We start from the raw sequence: 19,537 nt of genomic DNA, 5'->3' as shown, positions 1-19,537 counted from the left end.
GGAAACACTTTCTCTGTCCTTCTATTCTGAATGACAGTTTCGCTGGATAGAGTATTCGTGGTTGTAGGTTTTGGATTTTCATTACTTTGAATATTTCTTGCCAGTCCCTTCTTGTCTGTAGGGTCTCCCTTGAGAAGTCAGCTGATAGTCTAATTGGGACCCCTTTGTACATAATTCTTTTCTTCTCTCTTGCTGCTTTTAAGATTCTCTCTTTATCTTTAATTTTTGACATTTTGATTATAATGTGTCTTGGAGTGGTTCTCCCTGGGTCCAGTCTCTTGGGAACTCTCCTTGCTTCCTGGACCTGCAAGTCTATTCCCTTCCCCAAGTCTGGGAAGTTCTCCTTTATTATATTTTCACTCAATTTTTCAAGTTCTAGTTCATCTTCCTCACTCTCTGGCAAACCAATGATTCTTATGTTGGGCCTTTTATAGCTGTCCCAGAGGTTTCTGATCCTCTCATTGTTGCTTCCCATTTCCTCTCGCTGCATTGGTTGACTGCTTGTTCCTTCTCCATATTCCAGTTTGTTGAAATGAACTCTGGATTTTTTTTCCTCACCATCTGTCTCGTATGTGGTTTTGTTCCTTTCGTTATGAATGTTTTTCGCTTCTTTCATATCTTTTTCCTGCTCTTTTGTGAATTCTGTAAGCCACCTGATAACAATGGCCCAGAACTGAGCCTCTGACAGGTTTCTTATCTGTTCATCTGTCAGGTTCTCTATCTGTTGTCTGGTGAGCTGTGTCACCGGGATTTCTATAGTTGTCTGCCTCATTTTGACAGATGCTTTTTGTTTTCTTGGGCCGGCTGTAGGGGGCAGTGCCTGTGTTCGCGTCACAATTCAGCGACCGGCGCCTGTCTGAGACCTATTTCGCAGCCCTGTGGTGCTTTCTTTGGGGGCGGGGGTCCAAGGTGGATTCACACAGTTATTCAGCTAGGAGACTGGGATCCGTCCTCCCGCCCCCCTGGGCCTCACTGTTCAAGGCGATGCGGTGGCTGTTTTCCCCAGCGCCGGGGTCGCGCACTGCCAGGGGCTTGACTGCCTCCGGGATTTTTCGCCGCCCCTCCGCTGACCGCAAACAGCGCTGCCCTCTTTAACTCTTACCTGCCCAAATGGCACCGCTGGTTTATAACTTCATATGTTGGGCTTCCGTGTAGTTTTATTTTCTGGAATTTCTAGTTATCCTTTGTTTTGAAGTAGTTGTATTCCTCTCTAGTTGTAGAGGGAGACCTAGCGTGTCCGTCTAAGCCTCCATCTTGGCCGCGGTTTGACAAGTCTTATTCAAGTTGTTGCCTCCGAAGAAAAAGAAAGGAGAGTAAGGGGTGGAGAAATAATTTTCCTGGATATACCCCTCAGCTTTTTCAGAATGAGCTACTTCTTCCTGCTTATTTCTTTTTGCACTTCAATTAGGGCTCTTTTATACAGGACTTCTTGTGCACCTGGTGTTACTAAAGTGTCCTTTCCCTGGATCCTAGATGCAGTTGCAATAAGGATCCAGAAGGCTTTAGGGCTTTGTTGTTACTTCACGAGATTAAACAGCATACAAACATGATGTAGTATTGACTGGGCTCTCCAAACAGTAGAGAAAACACTAGGTGCTCAGCCCCATCAAAGCTCTCTCCCTCTAATTCCCACTTTCTCCCTTTCAGGCTCAGTAAGTGGAAGCCTAGGAAGGACCCAGGAAATGGGCCATGGAGGACACTGAGATTGTTCTAATTTAGGTTCTAAAATGCTATTGATTGCTTAACAGCAAAAGTAAGGAGATACACCAGGCATTGTAATCCAAGCCTCTCAGATTCAATTACACTCCATTCTAAAGCTGCCTGAAAGATAGCTATAACTTAGCCCTGTCCAGAACCTATTATATACTGTCAAGATTCTTCCTTCTTCAAACACTGCAAAATGAAAAGGCAAATAGCTAGCTGAGCACACTTTGTAGGAAGAAGCCCATGGCTTGTTATAAGCTTTTCTAAAGGAGTGCCCTGGACCACACCTATTGGCTACCATCCTGAACACCACTGTCTCCCAGCATTCATCAGGTCACTGAAAGCAGAGGCTTTACCAAAGTTACTGGCTTCATCATTTAGTAAAAGTCTTTCATGTACCATTCTAATTATTTAAAATCTCTCTCGACGTGTGGGTGCCCAGGGGCAGGGGGTCTCAGTGATGTGGGTCAGGAATGTTTAATTTAAGGAAAAATTAAGTTTCATAAAGTGTTTATTTTAAACTGTGATGAATCTTGAGGTATGCATAGCAGCTTGGTGCTGGTGTTCCTGGGTGCTACTTACTGCCCAAGAAGCCACAGTACGAATTCCTAAATGCCCTGAGCCACATGGTAGTATGGGAAAACACAATATATACAAAAATGATAACTACACAGTCTAGTCAGCAGAGCCTTTGGCCCTCCCTCTCCTTCCCATTCAAATGCATGGGGTCAGGGAAAGAGAAGTTGTACCTCATGCATGACTCATGATTACTAATCATTAGATGACCATACTCACTTGAAGACTATTTTCTTAGAACTGGATGTTTGTGGTAAACTAACTGGCCATGGATGCTTTAGAGGCTTCAAAACATTTAAGAAGCTCTACTAAGCCCCCAAACAGTTGACGGACAACCTTTGTACCTACACAGGGCATGATTATCAGGAGACAGTCTACACCTGGTGGTTCTCCTGAGGATGCAGATGCCACATACCCAGCACTTCCCAGAGGATAGATTGTATTTTGTGTTTAAATTTAATAAATTAACACTTGTGAAACATATAAACTTAATTCGATCTAATTGTGCTGTTCACAAAGTAAGTTATGCAAATTAATTGAGGCTGTGTAGTATTATAATGACACAATTGTATAGTTGCATGAAAAAAAAAGTCTTCTTTGACTCTTGTTCTGATCTCTGTGACAATAAATACAACCTTATTTGCTGTTAAACTGAAGGTCTAATATGATGAAATGAGGCCTAGGCCAACCAGCGCAATGGCCTCCTGGGTGAGTCATCATGGGCTAGACTTCCACTCCCACAGCGACACAATGGAACCATATTTTACATTTTTTTAAAGGAAAGAGATTGTTAAATTTGGTGAGAGAGGACTTGTCTTAATACCCAGATGTTGGCAAGATGTTGGTATATATATAGTCTAATCACTATGCATACCAGAAGAATTATTTAAAAACCTGAATTTTTTCTACTTGTCCTTGTCATGTATATTGTGGAATAACACACCTTTTACTCATGGGTCACCGTGTATCTCACAGCCGGTCCACTGCATGTGAGATTAAGAGAATTCAACAAAAAGGTAATATGTACCAGTGACTTAAAATTCCCCTGTGTCAGGTCAGTCAGAGAAAGACAAATACTACATGATTTCACTTATATGTGGAATTTAAAGAACAAAATAAATGAACAAAACAGAAACAGACACATAGGTACAGAGAACAGACGGAAGGTTGCCAGAGGAGGGGAGGGTTGGGGTGAAGGGATTAAGAAGTACAGATTGGAAGTTATCGAATAGTCCTAGGGACGTCAAGTACAGCACAGGGAATAGAGTCAATGACACTGTAATAACTATGAATAATGTGAGGAGGGTGCTAGACTTACTGGGGGAATCACTTCACAAGTTATATAAAAGTCTAATCACTATGTTGTATACCTGAAACAATTATAATATTGAATGTCAATTGTAATTGAGAAATAAAGTTTAAATTTAAAAAGAAAATAAAATGCCCCTATGTCCACAAGGAAAAGCAAGAAAAAAAGTCCTGGGCAAGAGATGCGGACGGTTACCTACAGAGAGTGGGTCACCAACATGCAGGGTCCAGACAGCATTCGCAATCGCGAGGAGAGAGTGGCTTTTGTACAGACTGCTGAGCAGCCTTATTTCCATGGCTTCAGTAGAATAACTCACTTTCCCATCTGTAAAGAGAGGACTGAGATATTAACTGCTGTGGGTCAGGGGCACTTTGGGGGATAATTTTGCAATATGGGAAATTTTATGGCAGGGGTTAAAGTCCAGGGAAGGAAGGATCTAGACAGCAATTGAAAGCTGGGTAACAATGAAGTCTAGTTTGACAGCATAGCTTCCATATGCAAACTGCAGACCCAGCTGCGTTAGTGCTGAAATGTAAGAGGTGGAGGGCACCATCCTTGTCAGCAGGTGACGGGCAACATGAAACCAACACCGTGTCTTGGCAGCATGAGGCTTCTTCTTCTTAGTCATTCCTGACTCAGCGGCCTCATATTGAAACTCCATCCAGGCTTCCCTGCCTGACTCTTTAAAAGTAAACACAACCTAGACTTCCTTTGTTCACAAGCTGGTCCACTGTACTCAGAATAAAATCTGATAAGTCTGGCATCTTACTTGCAACACTAGTAAAAACCAGAAAAAGATGCTATGTTGGAGCTTTCCCCCTGATGAATGAAGACCTCCAGTTTCATTTCTCCCTACCACCAACTCCCCTTCATTCACTCACATCTGCCTTCAATCAGCAGAGGAACCACAGGGATCTGACAGAGTTTCACTGAGCACATACTAGTTACAGGGTGGGGAATACAAAGCTGTGAGGTTTGACCTCTCCCTGCAGGAATTCACAGTCTAGCTAAGGATAATATATACAAATAAGTGGTGTGTTCCTTAGAGCTGAATGCAATAACGGAGGTGGGTACTTGGTAGAATAGTGGCTCAAAGGAGGGAGGCAAGTAATCTGCTTAACTGGAATCTTCACAAAGGCAGACACTTTTGTGCCAGACAATGTGTCAAACACATCACCTCCTTTAGTTCATTTAATCCTCCAGTGACTATCATTGTAAAGGTTAGAAAACTGGGGCTCTAAGAAAGCAAATGACACGCCCAAGGCCATGAGACTAACAAGAGGAAGAGCCAGGATTCAAATCCAGATCTGTCTTTTTAGTTCGCTGATAATCTTCATCAAGTGACTGATTGCAAGGACAATGAGCATGAAACTGCCCAGTCCATTTGACTTGCAGAGTAGGGTCAGGTAAAGGGATGGCAGCAGTGTGTGGTCAGCCTTGAGCCAAGGACAACTTCTGCTCCTGGTTGCAGGGGAAATTCGGTTGGAGGAGGAGCCCTCACTTAGGACTGGCATGAACTCTGACTAGCATTCTTCACCTCCCCATCCTTTTCTGATGCTTTAAGAGATGTGCATCTCCACCTTCTCAGCCTTGTCTCCACTCCTTAAAGGCCTTTGGAATCACATAGGGCACCAGTATGGGTGGCTAAGGGCGTTTTTGTCTTGCTCCCTTTGCATGATATTGATAACCTCTTTTTGCCCTTGGTAGATTTGGGAAAAGAAAAAATGTCTCTTCAATTAAATATTGTGACATATTAATCAAAGAGGCTGGCTCCTCCTATTTCCACCATTATAGGCTTCATAGAAAAAGTTCTAGTGAACAATCAAGTGTTACTATGAATTTGGGTACCTACTTCATTTTACTGTTTCTTACCGCTACCCGCACCCCTGAGGTATAAGACAAGCTGTACTTGGGAAGAGTGGGTCACTATGATTGGGTAGGTGGGGAAGTGACTTGGTCCTCACCCTCAGAAATTCTAGTACCATGCCTGCTGCCTGCCTGCCTCAGAAAATCACTGTTCTGGCAGAAAAGGATCACTAGTGCCTTGAGCTTAGTGCAGCCTCACAGGTGTTCAGCCTTATGTACTACCGACAACGGTGGTGTCAGATGAGAGAGCATACCAAAGAACTATTTAAAAACCTGTAATCTTTTCTACCTGTCCTTGTCATGAGTATATATCATCAGTGGAGTTTCTCCCCAAAGCTACCTCCCCAGCTGTCCTGTCTTTTAAGCTCCGAGTTATCACTAGCCTGAGCATGGATCTGACTCTGTCTTCGTTCTTTTAATCTGCTCTCATGGATCCTCTTTCTCCAGTTCTTTTCCGGGGTTATCCTCATAGGCTCTGCTCACTGCCCCTCATCTCAAACATAGATGAACAAGAACAGAACTGAACAGCCCCATAGCAATCACTGCACACTATCCTTAAAACCACTAAATGAAGTCAGAAGATAAATCAAATTGAGGAACATTAGGTTAGAAATTTCCCTTTTACAACTACCATAAATGAAAATTACCCTTCATGATTGAAGCAATTTCCTCTGAGCCACTTCTATTTTCAGTCTGTCTAAGTGTCTATTTCAGTATGTGGCTGGAAAGGCTACAGATCACTATAGACTATATACATTCAGTAATTTACAGAAGTTCTTCCAAGGGTCTTCTTTTGATCATAGGCATGGTGGAGGAAATTGTTGAAAGTTATAGCAAAGTTTTGCTTCCTGACCGCAGGGCCAAGTACCAAGTGCTTGGCATAAAGCTGGCCTTTGGCAAATGTTTAAGAGAGTTTGCTTGCTTTTCCAGAGTTATGGAGAGACTGTGAAAGATGTTCATGTTTTTGGTTGGCTCAGGCTGTCTAATGTTTCCTTTTTATCAGTTAGACATAGGAAGTTAGGAAGAGGCCCATTCACTTTACTAGCGTACAGACACATGCCTGTGCCTCCATCAGAAGAGGAACACAGCTCTTCTTCACCATCTCATTCCCCTAAACACCTACCTATACAACGCCCACACTCACATCTCCACAACTCAAAGTTCATGGCCCATGTAAAAACTCTGAAATTTGTTGGTGATTGAAGTACATAGAAGGCGGTTTTTATTCGACTGTGATCATAGCCCATCCAGGTTTGCAAGGAAGTTCCAAAGCAGAGACCTTTGCATTCAGTGGCTGCAGGAGATGGTAAGATATACTTTTAATTGAGAAAAGAATAACTTTCTAAATTTATATATAAATTGCTATCCACTTACTACATATGTCAGAAACGTCCTTTTAGAGAATGTCTCTTCTTTGTCTTTAGAAACCACTTTCCACCGGAGTAAGAAACAGTCAAAGGTAAGTGGAGTCTTTCTCTTCCCACAGAGCAATGTGTGGGCCAAGGTCAAAAGTGCTTATTCAAGTTATCATCCTACTTCAAAGAAGCTGATGGCTGTGGGGGATTCACAGAGGCAATTTATGGGAAGTTTGAACTTTTTGCTAATTTCAGCCAATACAAGAATTACTCCTTTTTCTAAAGAAAGTAAATTATTTAAATAAAATTGCACATGGCATGATAACTTAATAAAGCAAAGCACAGTATCAAAATGTTGATCATAAACTTAACTCTAAAAAGCCTAAAGGATGCATTTTCCATCGACACAAGACACATTGCAATTCCTTCCTTTTTTGCTCCTGGGTTTAAAACCAAATAGCCAAGATAAGTTCTATTGGCATGCCAGTAGTCCATGAATTATCCCTCTCCTGTAGAGCTCCCACATGCTAATTCTATCAGGCAAGATTAATATAATAGCATTATACATTCAGGGGGTTAGCATGCGTGTAGTTCTATTCTCCAAGTCCCAGTACAGTGCCAAGATTTTTGCTTTGGGACTAGAAAGGGCATGTTAAAAACTCTTAATGCCATGTAACATTTATCCACAAGAAATGCTACCTGTATCATGATATGTATAATACTATGTATAACATACTATTTGTGGCTGATGTCACCATACTAGGAATGGTTCTCAAACTTCAGAAAGAATCAGTATCATTGGTGGAGTTTTAAAAAAATTGAGATATGATTGGCATACAGTATTGTATAAGTTTAAAGTGTACAATGTGTTGATTCGATACACTTATATATTGCAAAATGATTACCACCATAGCATTAGCTAACATTCCATTACATTACATAAGTATCATTTTCTTTTTTTGTGGTAACAACTCTTAAGATCTAGTCTCTTAGCAACTTTCAAGTCTATAATACTGTACTGTTGAGTGTAATCACTACACCATGCAGTAGATCCCCAGAACCTGTCGGGCTTATTGACCATGCAACTTTCCTAGTCTGACCCTGAGACATTCAGACCCAGCAAGCTGGACTCTGGAGTCCACATGTGTGTAAGTGCCCCAAATGGTCCTGGTGGTCACAGGATCCAGGCCACAATTTGCATAGCCCTGCCCTGGCTCCCCATCCATGTCATTCACCATGCTTGCAAGCACCTGGCACAGAGTCAGTGTGCCACAAATAACTGCTGAATGAGGGACTTTGGAATGAGGACATCTTTAACCGATCACTTAAAGGCTGAGCTCCAAATGTTCTTATCTATAAAAAGGGTAGAGTATCTCTCTACACAGGGTTCTGGGTAGTCAGTGACAAACAAACACCAGCAACAAAAACAATCCTGGTGAAGCACATTGGACAGGGCACTGGAAATCCAAAGGAAGGCTGAAAACCCAGGGGGAAGCCATGGAGAGCTGGGCAGCAGGGACCATGTCCAGATCATGCCGCAGGGTCAGTCCAGTTAAAACATAGACTTTGGTCTGCATCACGCAAGATTTCAAGTTTTGGTGCGAACACTAAGGCTGACATTCTGGGTCTTATGCTCTGACTGCCAGAGGCCTTTTCAGACTCTGTAGTGGAAATGACATCTCGAGTTCCCCGAGACTCATAGAATAGATTTTTCCAAAATGAGACATTTTAAATGCTGGGCAACTAAATGTACATTAAAGTATGATTAGCTCTACTTTAAAGATGGAGCAATCCAGAGAGGTTAATAATTTATATAGAAAGGTGCAGGGTTGTGATTTTAACTTAAATATTTCTTTTTTCTATCTTTCTCCACCTACTGGTTAGGCTCTGTCTTTTCATCATTCCCTTGGATTTTGGTGGTCTCAGGCATCCATTCTTCCAGACCTAGAAGGTAAAAAATTCTTGACCAGAAGGGATTATTAGAAACTGAAAGCTTGCTCCATTTCTCTGACTGTGTGCTGTTATGAAACACTTGATGATAAAACAAAACTATTTCTTCACACAAATTAAACATTTTAAGAGCCAACTAGGCATGAAAGAGCAAAAAGGATCACCTTCGATTTACAGTAAGAAAGAAGCACTAACAATTGCCTCACATCCTCTCCCTTATGTGCCCTCTGTTGGGAGTCACACCGGAGTCAGGGATTTGTCACTGATGCTGTCACAAAAAATAAGTGGATATTTCCTTGAGACCTTGCCATCAAAAACAAAGCTGTTAAGTTCCTCTGGTTTAGAGGATGTTGACCTACAGAATTACATGAATGGAAATGCATAAATGAGTAATGAAGAGGCAGTCAAATACCTTAACTTTCAAAATAATTTTATATTTTATGAAGCACGTTTACAGACATTTATGCCTTATATCATCACTCTGTAGATAAGTTTTATTCCCTTTTTGTAGATAAAAAAATTTGGAGCTCAGAATTAAGTAGTCAGTTCAAGGACAATGAGCTTTCAATTCCAGATATCCTGATTCCAGTGGAAACTTTGGAGTGTTTGAAGACAAAGAGTGTTGAGCAAAGAAGCGCATACCACAGAGGCATTATCGGCTGGGCAAAAAAATCTGTCTTCAACCAGTAGAGGGGAGGGAAATACCAGGGCTTCCCTGCAGGTGGGAACAAACAGAGTGTTGCTTAGAAGTGAGAGAACAGGGCTCTCTCTAACAGTTGTCAGGGACTGGCAGCAGAGATTGGGTTGGGTGAGAGGGTAAAGAAGAGCTGTGCCACTCTCTGAGCACCAGCTGAAGGTCAGTATTGTTCTTGGGTGACGTGGATTTCATACTGAAAGTCACATCCTAGCAGGCAAGGCTGCTTTTCCTTAAGAAGTGACATCTGCCTCCTGGCAATACTTGCTGCAGTGCATTTGGAGCCAGGAGGACTAGGTATGGTTAAGTATTTCGAGCGTCTACCAGAGTGAGTTACAGAGAGGAGGAGAGGGGTGAACTCTTAGACAACAAACTTCAACTAGGTTCTCCCTCAGCTCTGGAAACTGGGTCCACCGAGCCACTTCATGTGCCCTGAGCCCAGGGCAAAGGCCCTCATAGCATCACTGCTCCAATGACAAGATCATTGGAGTCAATTTTTCTCTTTCACAAACAGAGACAAGTGTAGAACTGTTCACACAGTGGGCTGGTTAGGGATTCCACCGATACCTGAATCAAAATCACCCATTTTTTCAGCTTTATCATTAATTTATCCAAAACTTCCCTGTGGCTATCCACTTATAGCAAACACCACAGCCCAAGCAGGCCTCTGCTAAGATGGCTATCAAGGCATAGAATAAACACTGCATGCCACAAACCCCAGGGACAGGGCTGTGGCTCTGTTGACAGGCAGCTGGGCAGTTCCTGGGGTGTGCTGGCACCGGTGCACTCCAGTGGTGCTCATCCTTCTGCAACGCCACACTCAGGGACCTCACTTGAGTAGTTTGAAAATGGCTGTGATGGGAGTATTCACAGCATGGAAACTGGCAAATGCCACAAGCCAGAACTTACTATGTTCCAGAAAGCTGGTTTTAAAACATTTATCAGCACATTCTTTTGCTTGTTTTCTGCTAATGAAACAAAGCCTTTTTGCATATCACTGTGACAGAAAAAAGGTCCATGGCCATGATTCCCTAACTTCTGTTCACTTGAGTTAGTCTGGGCAGCCGCTGCTCTTGAGTTCTCTACTAAAACCTCTTATGGGTTATAATTAAGAAAATAGACTGTATTAGAACATTTCAACACCCCTGAGATACACTGAGTAAAAGCAATCCCAGTTTGTGCTGTTAAACTCTGGGCCAGGATGAGTTGTGCTTAGCAACCTGAGTGCATGCTGTAAAAGTGCTGAATTTGGGGCTGACTTTCACAGGGTATGGAGCACATCTTTTCTGTGAATGTTGCATAATGCTTGGCAGGTAGCAGACACTCCAACATTTGCTCATTTGAAGGCAAGAACAGAGCAATACCAGTGACTTAATACACTCACAGACCCTACATAGAATTGAATCATGGAGTGAGATTGATGTTGATGACCCACAGAAGAGATCAGCATGCAACTGTGAAACCACAGCCTTTGGACATAACTGTAGCCATGTATATAGTATTGCTATTGCACTTCTATAACTTTGACCTGCTTGTCTGTAATACTTTTATCCCACATCCCCAAAGAGCATCGTACTGATTTCTGGGAGATGAGAAACAAGACTATTAGCAGTTTTTGCTCTAGCCTCCTTGTCAAGAAGCATCACTGCTGCTGTTCTGTAAGGGTCTCTGTGAGGTTCCTGCTTTGTCATCCTGAGCTTTCACTGTCTTAAAGTTCTACTATTATTCGCAGAGCAGTTAAAAGATATGGCCTTCTCCCCACTTCTCTGTCCTGCTTCCTAAGACAATGTCCCCTGGCCTTCTATCCAGAGATGTTATCACACAGAAACTCCTCAACTTGACATTCCAAATCTTCTCTTAATGGTCCCAAATAATATCTCAACTTGGGTGGCAATGGAGAACTGACTACTCCCATGCTACTCCTTTATCAATCTTTTCATATGCAAAAAATTGTGGCCTACATTTTGCAAATAAAGCAAAATTCCTTTGTATGTCATTGAGGCAGATAGTAGGTAGGGTAATAGGAAAAACAGTGGTATTTTTTCTGGTGTGTGTTAAGAGCTAAAGCTGACAAACAAAAGCACTAAGAATATGTGTTCATTATGAAACTGGCAGTTAACAATAAACATGTTTAGGTATTAGATCATGGAGTCTAGAGATACAGGCATAGGCCTTAACTAAAGGTTTCAATTGCTTTGGTTGTCACATAGCTTGTTGTCAAAGATTAAGAAAGTATGTTGGTCATGTCCTAGAGGCCTATCTGTAAATCAACTTCCAGAAAAAGTGTTTAAAAGTACAGTTTGCTTGAAATAATAAAAAATATATAGCTAGTGAAGCACAAAATGGTGATAGCTTAAGCAATAACAATGACCACAAGATGTTCAGTTTCTTCCTTTTGCTTTAAAATAAACCATATGATCTTTTTATTTTTAAGTATATTTTTTTTTCTTTTTTTTTTTCTTTTGGTTTTTCAATTACAGTTGTCCCCTTTTCCCCCAATTTCTCTCCCCCACCCAGCCCACCCCCTCTCCCGCAATCATATCCCTCCCTGTTGTCTATGTCCATGAGTCTTTTATACAGGCTCTTTAATTAAACCCTTCCCTTACTTATCCCCCTTCTCTCCCTCTCCCCTCCCCCCTATTGACTGCTATTCTGCTCTTTGTTCTATTTAGTTCCTTTGTTTGTGTTGTTCTTTAGTTTCCTGTATTAGGTGATATCATATGGTATTTTTCTTTCTTTGCCTGGCTTATTTCACTAAGCATAATTCTCTCTAGTTCCATCCATGTTGTTGCAAATGGTAGGAGTTCCTTCTTTCTTTCTGCTACATAGTATTCCATTGTGTAAATGTACCACAGTTTTTTGATCCACTCATCTACAGATGGGCACTTAGGTTGTTTCCAGCACTTAGCTATTGTAAACAGTGCTGCTATGAACATAGGGGTGCATAAGTTCTTTTGAATTGGTGTTTCAAGATTCTTCGGGTATAATCCTAGTAGTGGAGTCGCTGGTTCAAAAGGCAGTTCCATTTTTAATCTTTTGAGGTAATTCCATACTGTTCTCCATAGTGGCTGCACCAGTCTGCATTCCCACCAACAGTGCAGTAGGGTTCCCGTTTCTCCACATCCTCGCCAGCACTTGTTGCTTGTTGATTTGTTGATGATGGCCATTCTGACTGGTGTAAGGTGGTATCTCATTGTGGTTTTTATTTGCATCTCCCTGATGGCTAATGATGTTGAGCATTTTTTCATGTGTCTATGGACCTTCTGTATGTCCTCTTCGGAGAAGTGTTTGTTCAGGTCCCTTGCCCATTTTTTAATTGGGTTGTTTGTTTTCTTGATGTTGAGTCGTATCAGCTCTTTATATATTTTGGAAATCAGTCCCCTGTCTGTGATGTCATTGGCAAATATGTTTTCCCATATGGTTGGTTTCCTTTTCAATTTGCTGTTGTTTTCTTTTGCTGAGCAGAAACTCTTCAGTTTGATGTAATCCCATTTATTTATTTTTTCCTTTATTTCTCTTGCTTTAGGAGATGTATCCGTGAAGAGATTGTTACGTGAGATATCTGATATTTTCTTGCCTATGTTTTCCTCTAGGACTTTTATGGTGTCACGGCTTACATTTAAGTCTTTGATCCATCTTGAGTTTATTCTCGTGTGTGGTGTAAGTTGGTGGTCTAGTTTCATTTTTTTGCAGGTCCCTATCCAGTTCTCCCAGCACCATTTGTTAAAGAGGCTCTTCTCACTCCATTTTATGTTCCTTCCTCCTTTATCAAAGATTAGTTGACCATAGAGGCCTGGGTTTATTTCTGGACTCTCTATTCTGTTCCACTGATCTATATGTCTGTTCTTATGCCAGTACCATACTGTTTTGATTACAGTGGCTTTGTAGTATTGTTTGATATCTGGTGTTGTGATTCCTCCTGCTGTGTTCTTCTGTCTCAAGATTGCTTTTGCTATTCGGGGTCTTTTTTGGTTCCATATGAATTTATGGAGTATTTGTTCTAGGTCTGTGAAATATGTCATTGGTATTTTAATAGGGATTGCATTGAATTTGTAAATTGCTTTGGGTAGTATGGCCATTTTGATGATGTTGATTCTTCCCATCCAAGAACATGGTATTTGCTTCCATTTATTTGTATCTTCCTTAATTTCTTTCTTCAATGTTATGTAATTTTCAGAGTACAGGTCTTTTATCTCTTTGGTTAAGTTTACTCCTAGGTACTTTATTTTTCTTGTTGCTATAGTAAATGGTATTTTCTTTTTTGTCTCTGTCTCTGCTATTTTATTGTTGGTGTACAGAAATGCCTTGGATTTCTGTATATTTATTTTGTACCCTGCGATTTTGCCAAATTCACTTATTATATTGAGTAGTCTTTTAGTGGAGTTTATAGGATTTTCTAGGTATACTATCATATCATCTGCATATAATGAAAGTTTCACTTCCTCTTTCCCAATTTGGATTCCTTTTATTTCTTTTTCTTGTCTGATTGCTGTGGCTAGGACTTCCAACACTATGTTGAAAAGGAGTGGAGAGAGTGGACAACCTTGTCTCGTTCCTGAGTTCAGGGGGAATGCTTTCAGTTTTTGTCCATTGAGTATGATGTTGGCCTCAGGCTTCTCATATATAGCCTTAATTATGTTAAGATATGCTCCCTTTACTCCCATTTTGCTGAGTGTTTTCATCATAAATGGGTGTTGAACTTTATCAAATGCTTTTTCTGCATCTATTGATATGATAATGTGATTTTTGTCTTTCATTCTGTTTAGGTGATGTATTATATTTATTGATTTGCGAATATTAAACCATCCTTGCATCCCTGGAATGAAGCCCACTTGATCATGATGAATGATCTTTTTGATGTGTTGCTGGATCCTGTTTGCCAATATTTTATTGAGGATTTTAGCATCGATGTTCATCAGTGATATTGGCCTGTAGTTTTCTTTCTTTGTTGTGTCTTGACCTGGTTTGGGGATTAGGATAATACTGGCTTCATAGAAAGAGTTTGGGATTTTCCCTTCTTCTTGGATTTTTTGGAACAGTTTGAGGAGGATAGGAGTTAGTTCTTCCCTGAATGTTTTGTAGAATTCGCCTGTGAAGCCATCCGGTCCAGGGCTTTTGTGTGCCAGGAGATTTTGGATTACTGTTTCAATTTCCTTCTTTGTTATTGGTCTGTTGAGACTTTCCACTTCTTCTTGATTCAGTTTTGGAAGGTTGTATGTTTCTAGAAATTTGTCCATTTCTTCTAGATTGTCAAATTTCTTGTCATACAGTTGTCTGAAGTAATTTCTAACTATCATTTGTATTTCTGAGGTATCAGTCGTGATTTCTCCTCTTTCATTTCTGATTTTGTTTATTTGGGTCTTCTCTCTTTTTTTCTTGATTAGACTGGCTAGAGGCTTGTCGATTTTGTTGATTTTTTCGAAGAACCAGCTCCTAGTTTCGTTGATCTTTTGGATTGTTTGTTTAGTCTCTATGTCATTTAGTTCTGCTCTGATCTTGATGATTTCATTCCTTCTTCTTGCCCTAGGCTTTGTTTGTTGTTGTTGTTCTAGTTCTTGTAGCATTGTGGTTAGGTTTTTTATTTGAGATTCTTCTAGCCTTTTCAGATATGCCTGTATTGCTATAAACTTCCCTCTCAGGACTGCTTTTGCTGTGTCCCACAGGTTTTGGGTTGTTGTGTGCTCATTATCATTAGTTTCTAGAAATTTCTTGATTGCTTCTTTGATGTCATTGTTAACCCATTCATTATTTAATAGCATGTTATTCAATCTCCATGAGTTTGGGTGTCTTTGATTTTTTCCTCTGAGGTTGATTTCTAGTTTCAAGGCATTGTGATCTGAAAAGATGCTTGATATGATTTCAATTTTCTTGAATTTGTTGAGGCTTGTTTTGTGACCTATCATGTGGTCTATCTTTGAAAATGTCCCATGTGCACTTGAAAAGAATGTATATTTTGCTTCTTTGGGGTGAAAAGTTCTATATATATCAGTTAGATCCATGTGGTTTAGTGTGTTGTTCAATGCCTGTATATCCTTGGTGTTTCTTTGCTTTGATGATCTGTCTATTGTTGATAATGGAGTGTTGAAGTCCCCTACTATGAGTGTGTTGTTGTTGATATCCTTTTTGTGGTCTTCTAGTATTTGCTTTATGTATTTGGGTGCTCCTATGTTGGGTGCATATATGTTTATCAAAGTCATATCTTCTTGATGGATTGTTCCTTTAAGTATTATGAAATGTCCTTCTTTGTCTCTTTTTATTGTCCTTGCTTTGAAATCCATTTTGTCTGATATGAGAACTGCTACCCCGGCTTTTTTTTCCGGTCCGTTTGCTTGGAATATTTTTTTATATCCCTTTACTTTCAGTCTGTGTAAATCTTTTGTTTTGAGGTGTGTTTCTTGTAGACAGCAAATATGTGGGTCCTGTTTTCTTATCCATTCCGTTACCCTATGTCTTTTAATTGGAGCATTTAATCCATTTACATTTAAGGTTATTATTGACGTGTATTTATTCATTTCCCTTTGTACCTCTGTTCCTCTCCTCTCTTGTTTTTTCCTAGAACAGTCCCTTTAGCATCTCTTGCAATGCTGGTTTGGTGGAGATGTATTCTTTCAGTCTTCCTTTGTCTGAGAAACTCCTTATTTCACCTTCTATTTTGAATGAGAGCCTTGCTGGGTAGAGTATTCTTGGTTGTAGGCCTTTGTTTTTCATTGCTTGAAATATTTTTGACCATTCCCTTCTGGCTTGTAATGTTTCTGTTGAGAAATCAGTTGATAGCCTTATCGGAGCTCCCTTGTATGTTATTTGCTGCTTTTCTCTTGCTGCTTTTAGGATTCTCTCTTTGTCTTGGAATGTTGCCATTTTTACTATGATGTGCCTTGGAGTGGGTTTTTGGGGGTTCCTCTTGATTGGAACTCTCAGTGCTTCTTGGACTTGCATAGCTTTTCCTCTCATCAGGTTCGGAAAATTTTCTGTCACTATTTCTCCTATCAGATTTTCAATTCCATGTTCCTTTTCTTCTTCCTCTCGTATTCCGATGATCCTTAAATTATTTTTCCTAATGCTATCCTGTAATTCCCTTACATCTTGTTCATATTTTTTCAATCGTTTTTCATTTTGCTGTATTGTCTGGGAGTTTTTCTCTACATTATCTTCTAACTCACTAATCCGATCTTCTGCTTCGTTTAGTCTGCTTTTGACTGATTCTACTGTGTTTTTCAGTTCAGAGATTGTATTCTTAAGTTCTTCCTGGTTCTTGTTAACGATTTCTATGTCTTTTTTTATGCTGGTGTAGTTCTCTGCCAGTTCCCTGTAATTTTCTTGGAGCTGCTGGTAACTTCCTTGAAGGTTGTCATAGTTGATTTTGAGGATGTCGAGTATATTGAGCTTCTTTACCACCATTGTTTTGAATTCCATGTCTGACATTTGGGCTATGTCTATTTCGTCTATCTCTCTTTCTGAGGATTCCTCTTTTCTTTTCATTGAGGGGTTATTTTTGCGTCTTACCATGTTGGATTCTTTTTGTTTTTATTTATTTATTTATTTATTTATTTATTTATTTATTTGGGGGGGGTAGTCTGCTTTGACTTCCCTCCTTTGTGGTGTAATATTCTTTATCGAAGGTCTGGGAGTTTCAGTGGTGCAGTCTCTTTGATATCCTGAGCCTGATGGTCTTGAGTTACCCTTTATGTCGTTTGTTTATGCTGTTCGGTTATATTTCAGATGTTCTTTGATAGGATCTTCCTTCTGGCTACTTGGTTGAGAGTCACTCTATCTGCTTTGTCTTGAGTTCTTTTGTGGATATGCTGTTAAAGACATAAACACACAGCCCAGGCAGGAGACCCACACCCTCAGAAAGTATCCCCCACTCTATCCTGCTATCGTTAGCCAACTAGCCCATATTAATATAAATGTAAAGAGATTTGAGCTTTTATACTATAAGAAGAATAGATACGAGTTGTTTTTGGGGAGGAAAAATATAATTTTTGATAGAGGGGTTGATAGATTAATAATAGTTGAGACTGTGCAAGCCAGTTAGTAATATTTACATTGTATGTTAAGAAAAATAGAAGAAAAGGATAGAAAAATACTTAGTATAGTAAGAAAGTGGGATTGTATTGTATTTGGGTTTATATAGTAATTATATTGTATTATTTAAAGTAATAGGGGGGCTAAGCTAGACACACAAACGAATAAACCACTATTAAAGAGAAAGGATGAGAAGGAGAGGTTATATGCAACACGTTAGAGATAAAGTTTGTTATTATTGGAAGAGGTGGAGGAAAAACACTCCCCCAAAAAATCCCCAAGAAAATAGAAGAAAGAAAAGAAAGAGAGAAAGAGAAGAAAATAAAAAATTTACCACAACCCCCCCCAAAAAACCCCAAAAGGTTAGCAAGAAAGGAACAAAGAAAGATAGAAAAGAAAGAATACAGAAGAAAGAAAAAAGAGAGAGAAAAAAAAAATTGAACCAAAAAAAAAAAAAATATATATATATATATATATATACCCCCCAAAACCCCCCCCCAAAAAAACCCCAGGAAAAGAATAAAGAAAGAAGGAAAGAAAAGAAATTATTAAGAAGAAAGAAAGAACAAGGGAGAAAAAATTTGGGAGAAAAAATTTGGAGAAAAAAAAAAAAAACAAAACGATGTTTTTACTCCGTTTTAGCCTTGGTGTGTTGCCTTCTTTTTCTGGGTCCGCAGCTGGTCTAGTGTGGCAGGTCAGAGGTTCTTGTTCTTTTGCCGGACTGGTGTGCGCACCCGGTTGCCGCTATGGTGCGCGCCCGCGGTTGCCAGCACGGCGCGCTACCTTGCTGCCCGCTGTAGCCAGTTGAGGTGCCCTTGCGCGCAAGCCCCTGCGTGCTCTGACGCCCCGAGAGTTTGCCCCTCGGTTGGAGCCCACTGCTGCCGGGCCGCGGTGGTTCCCCGTTCGTGCCAAGGTGTCTCTGTCCGCGCGGGCGGCCGGGCGGCCCGAGCGCTTTCCCCGGGATTGGCTCCTTCTTTCGCTGGGGCGCGGCAGTTCCCCGTTCGCGCCGAGGTGACCCTGCCCGCGCGGACGGCCCGAGCGCTTTCCCCGGGATTGGCTCCTTCTTTCGCTGGGGCGCGGCAGTTCCCCGTTCGCGCCGAGGTGACCCTGCCCGCGCGGACGGCCCGAGCGCTTTCCCCGGGATTGGCTCCTTCTTTCGCTGGGGCGCGGCAGTTCCCCGTTCGCGCCGAGGTGACCCTGCCCGCGCGGACGGCCCGAGCGCTTTCCCCGGGATTGGCTCCTTCTTTCGCTGGGGCGCGGCAGTTCCCCGTTCGCGCCGAGGTGACCCTGCCCGCGCGGACGGCCCGAGCGCTTTCCCCGGGATTGGCTCCTTCTTTCGCTGGGGCGCGGCAGTTCCCCGTTCGCGCCGAGGTGACCCTGCCCGCGCGGACGGCCCGAGCGCTTTCCCCGGGATTGGCTCCTTCTTTCGCTGGGGCGCGGCAGTTCCCCGTTCGCGCCGAGGTGACCCTGCCCGCGCGGACGGCCCGAGCGCTTTCCCCGGGATTGGCTCCTTCTTTCGCTGGGGCGCGGCAGTTCCCCGTTCGCGCCGAGGTGACCCTGCCCGCGCGGACGGCCCGAGCGCTTTCCCCGGGATTGGCTCCTTCTTTCGCTGGGCCGCGGCGGTTCCCCATTTGCGCCAAGGTGACCCTGCCCGCACAGGCGGCCCGAGAGCTCCCACTGACCCCGGGCTGAGGTGCTTTCACGCTCGCACGCTGCCCCGTGCCCTCAGTCCCGCTGAGCCGAGCTCCGGGAGTTGGTCTCTCGCCTCTTAGGGCAGGGCCAGGGACACTTGCGCTCAGTGGAATCGAGCGTCCGTGGGTCGCCGCCTCTCGCTGTTCCCGTGCTGCAGCCGCCCGCCTTCCCTCACCCGTCTGGGCGGGCACAAACTGAGCCTGCGCTAGTGGTCTGCTTTCCGGCCTGGGGCCCTGCGCCCACAGGAGCTGTCTAGGGGTGTCTGTGCACAGTCCTCTGCGTGTTCAGTGGGCCCTCCCTGTGCCCGTTGGGGCACTGATCTTATGTCCGTTGGGGAATGTCCGAGGGACGCCTGGACTCACGGCC

Source organism: Furipterus horrens, unplaced genomic scaffold, assembly GCF_987537825.1.
Source record: "Furipterus horrens unplaced genomic scaffold, mFurHor1.1.pri manual_scaffold_2, whole genome shotgun sequence".
Taxonomy (NCBI): domain Eukaryota; kingdom Metazoa; phylum Chordata; class Mammalia; order Chiroptera; family Furipteridae; genus Furipterus; species Furipterus horrens.
Note: the sequence above shows the minus strand (reverse complement) of the source record.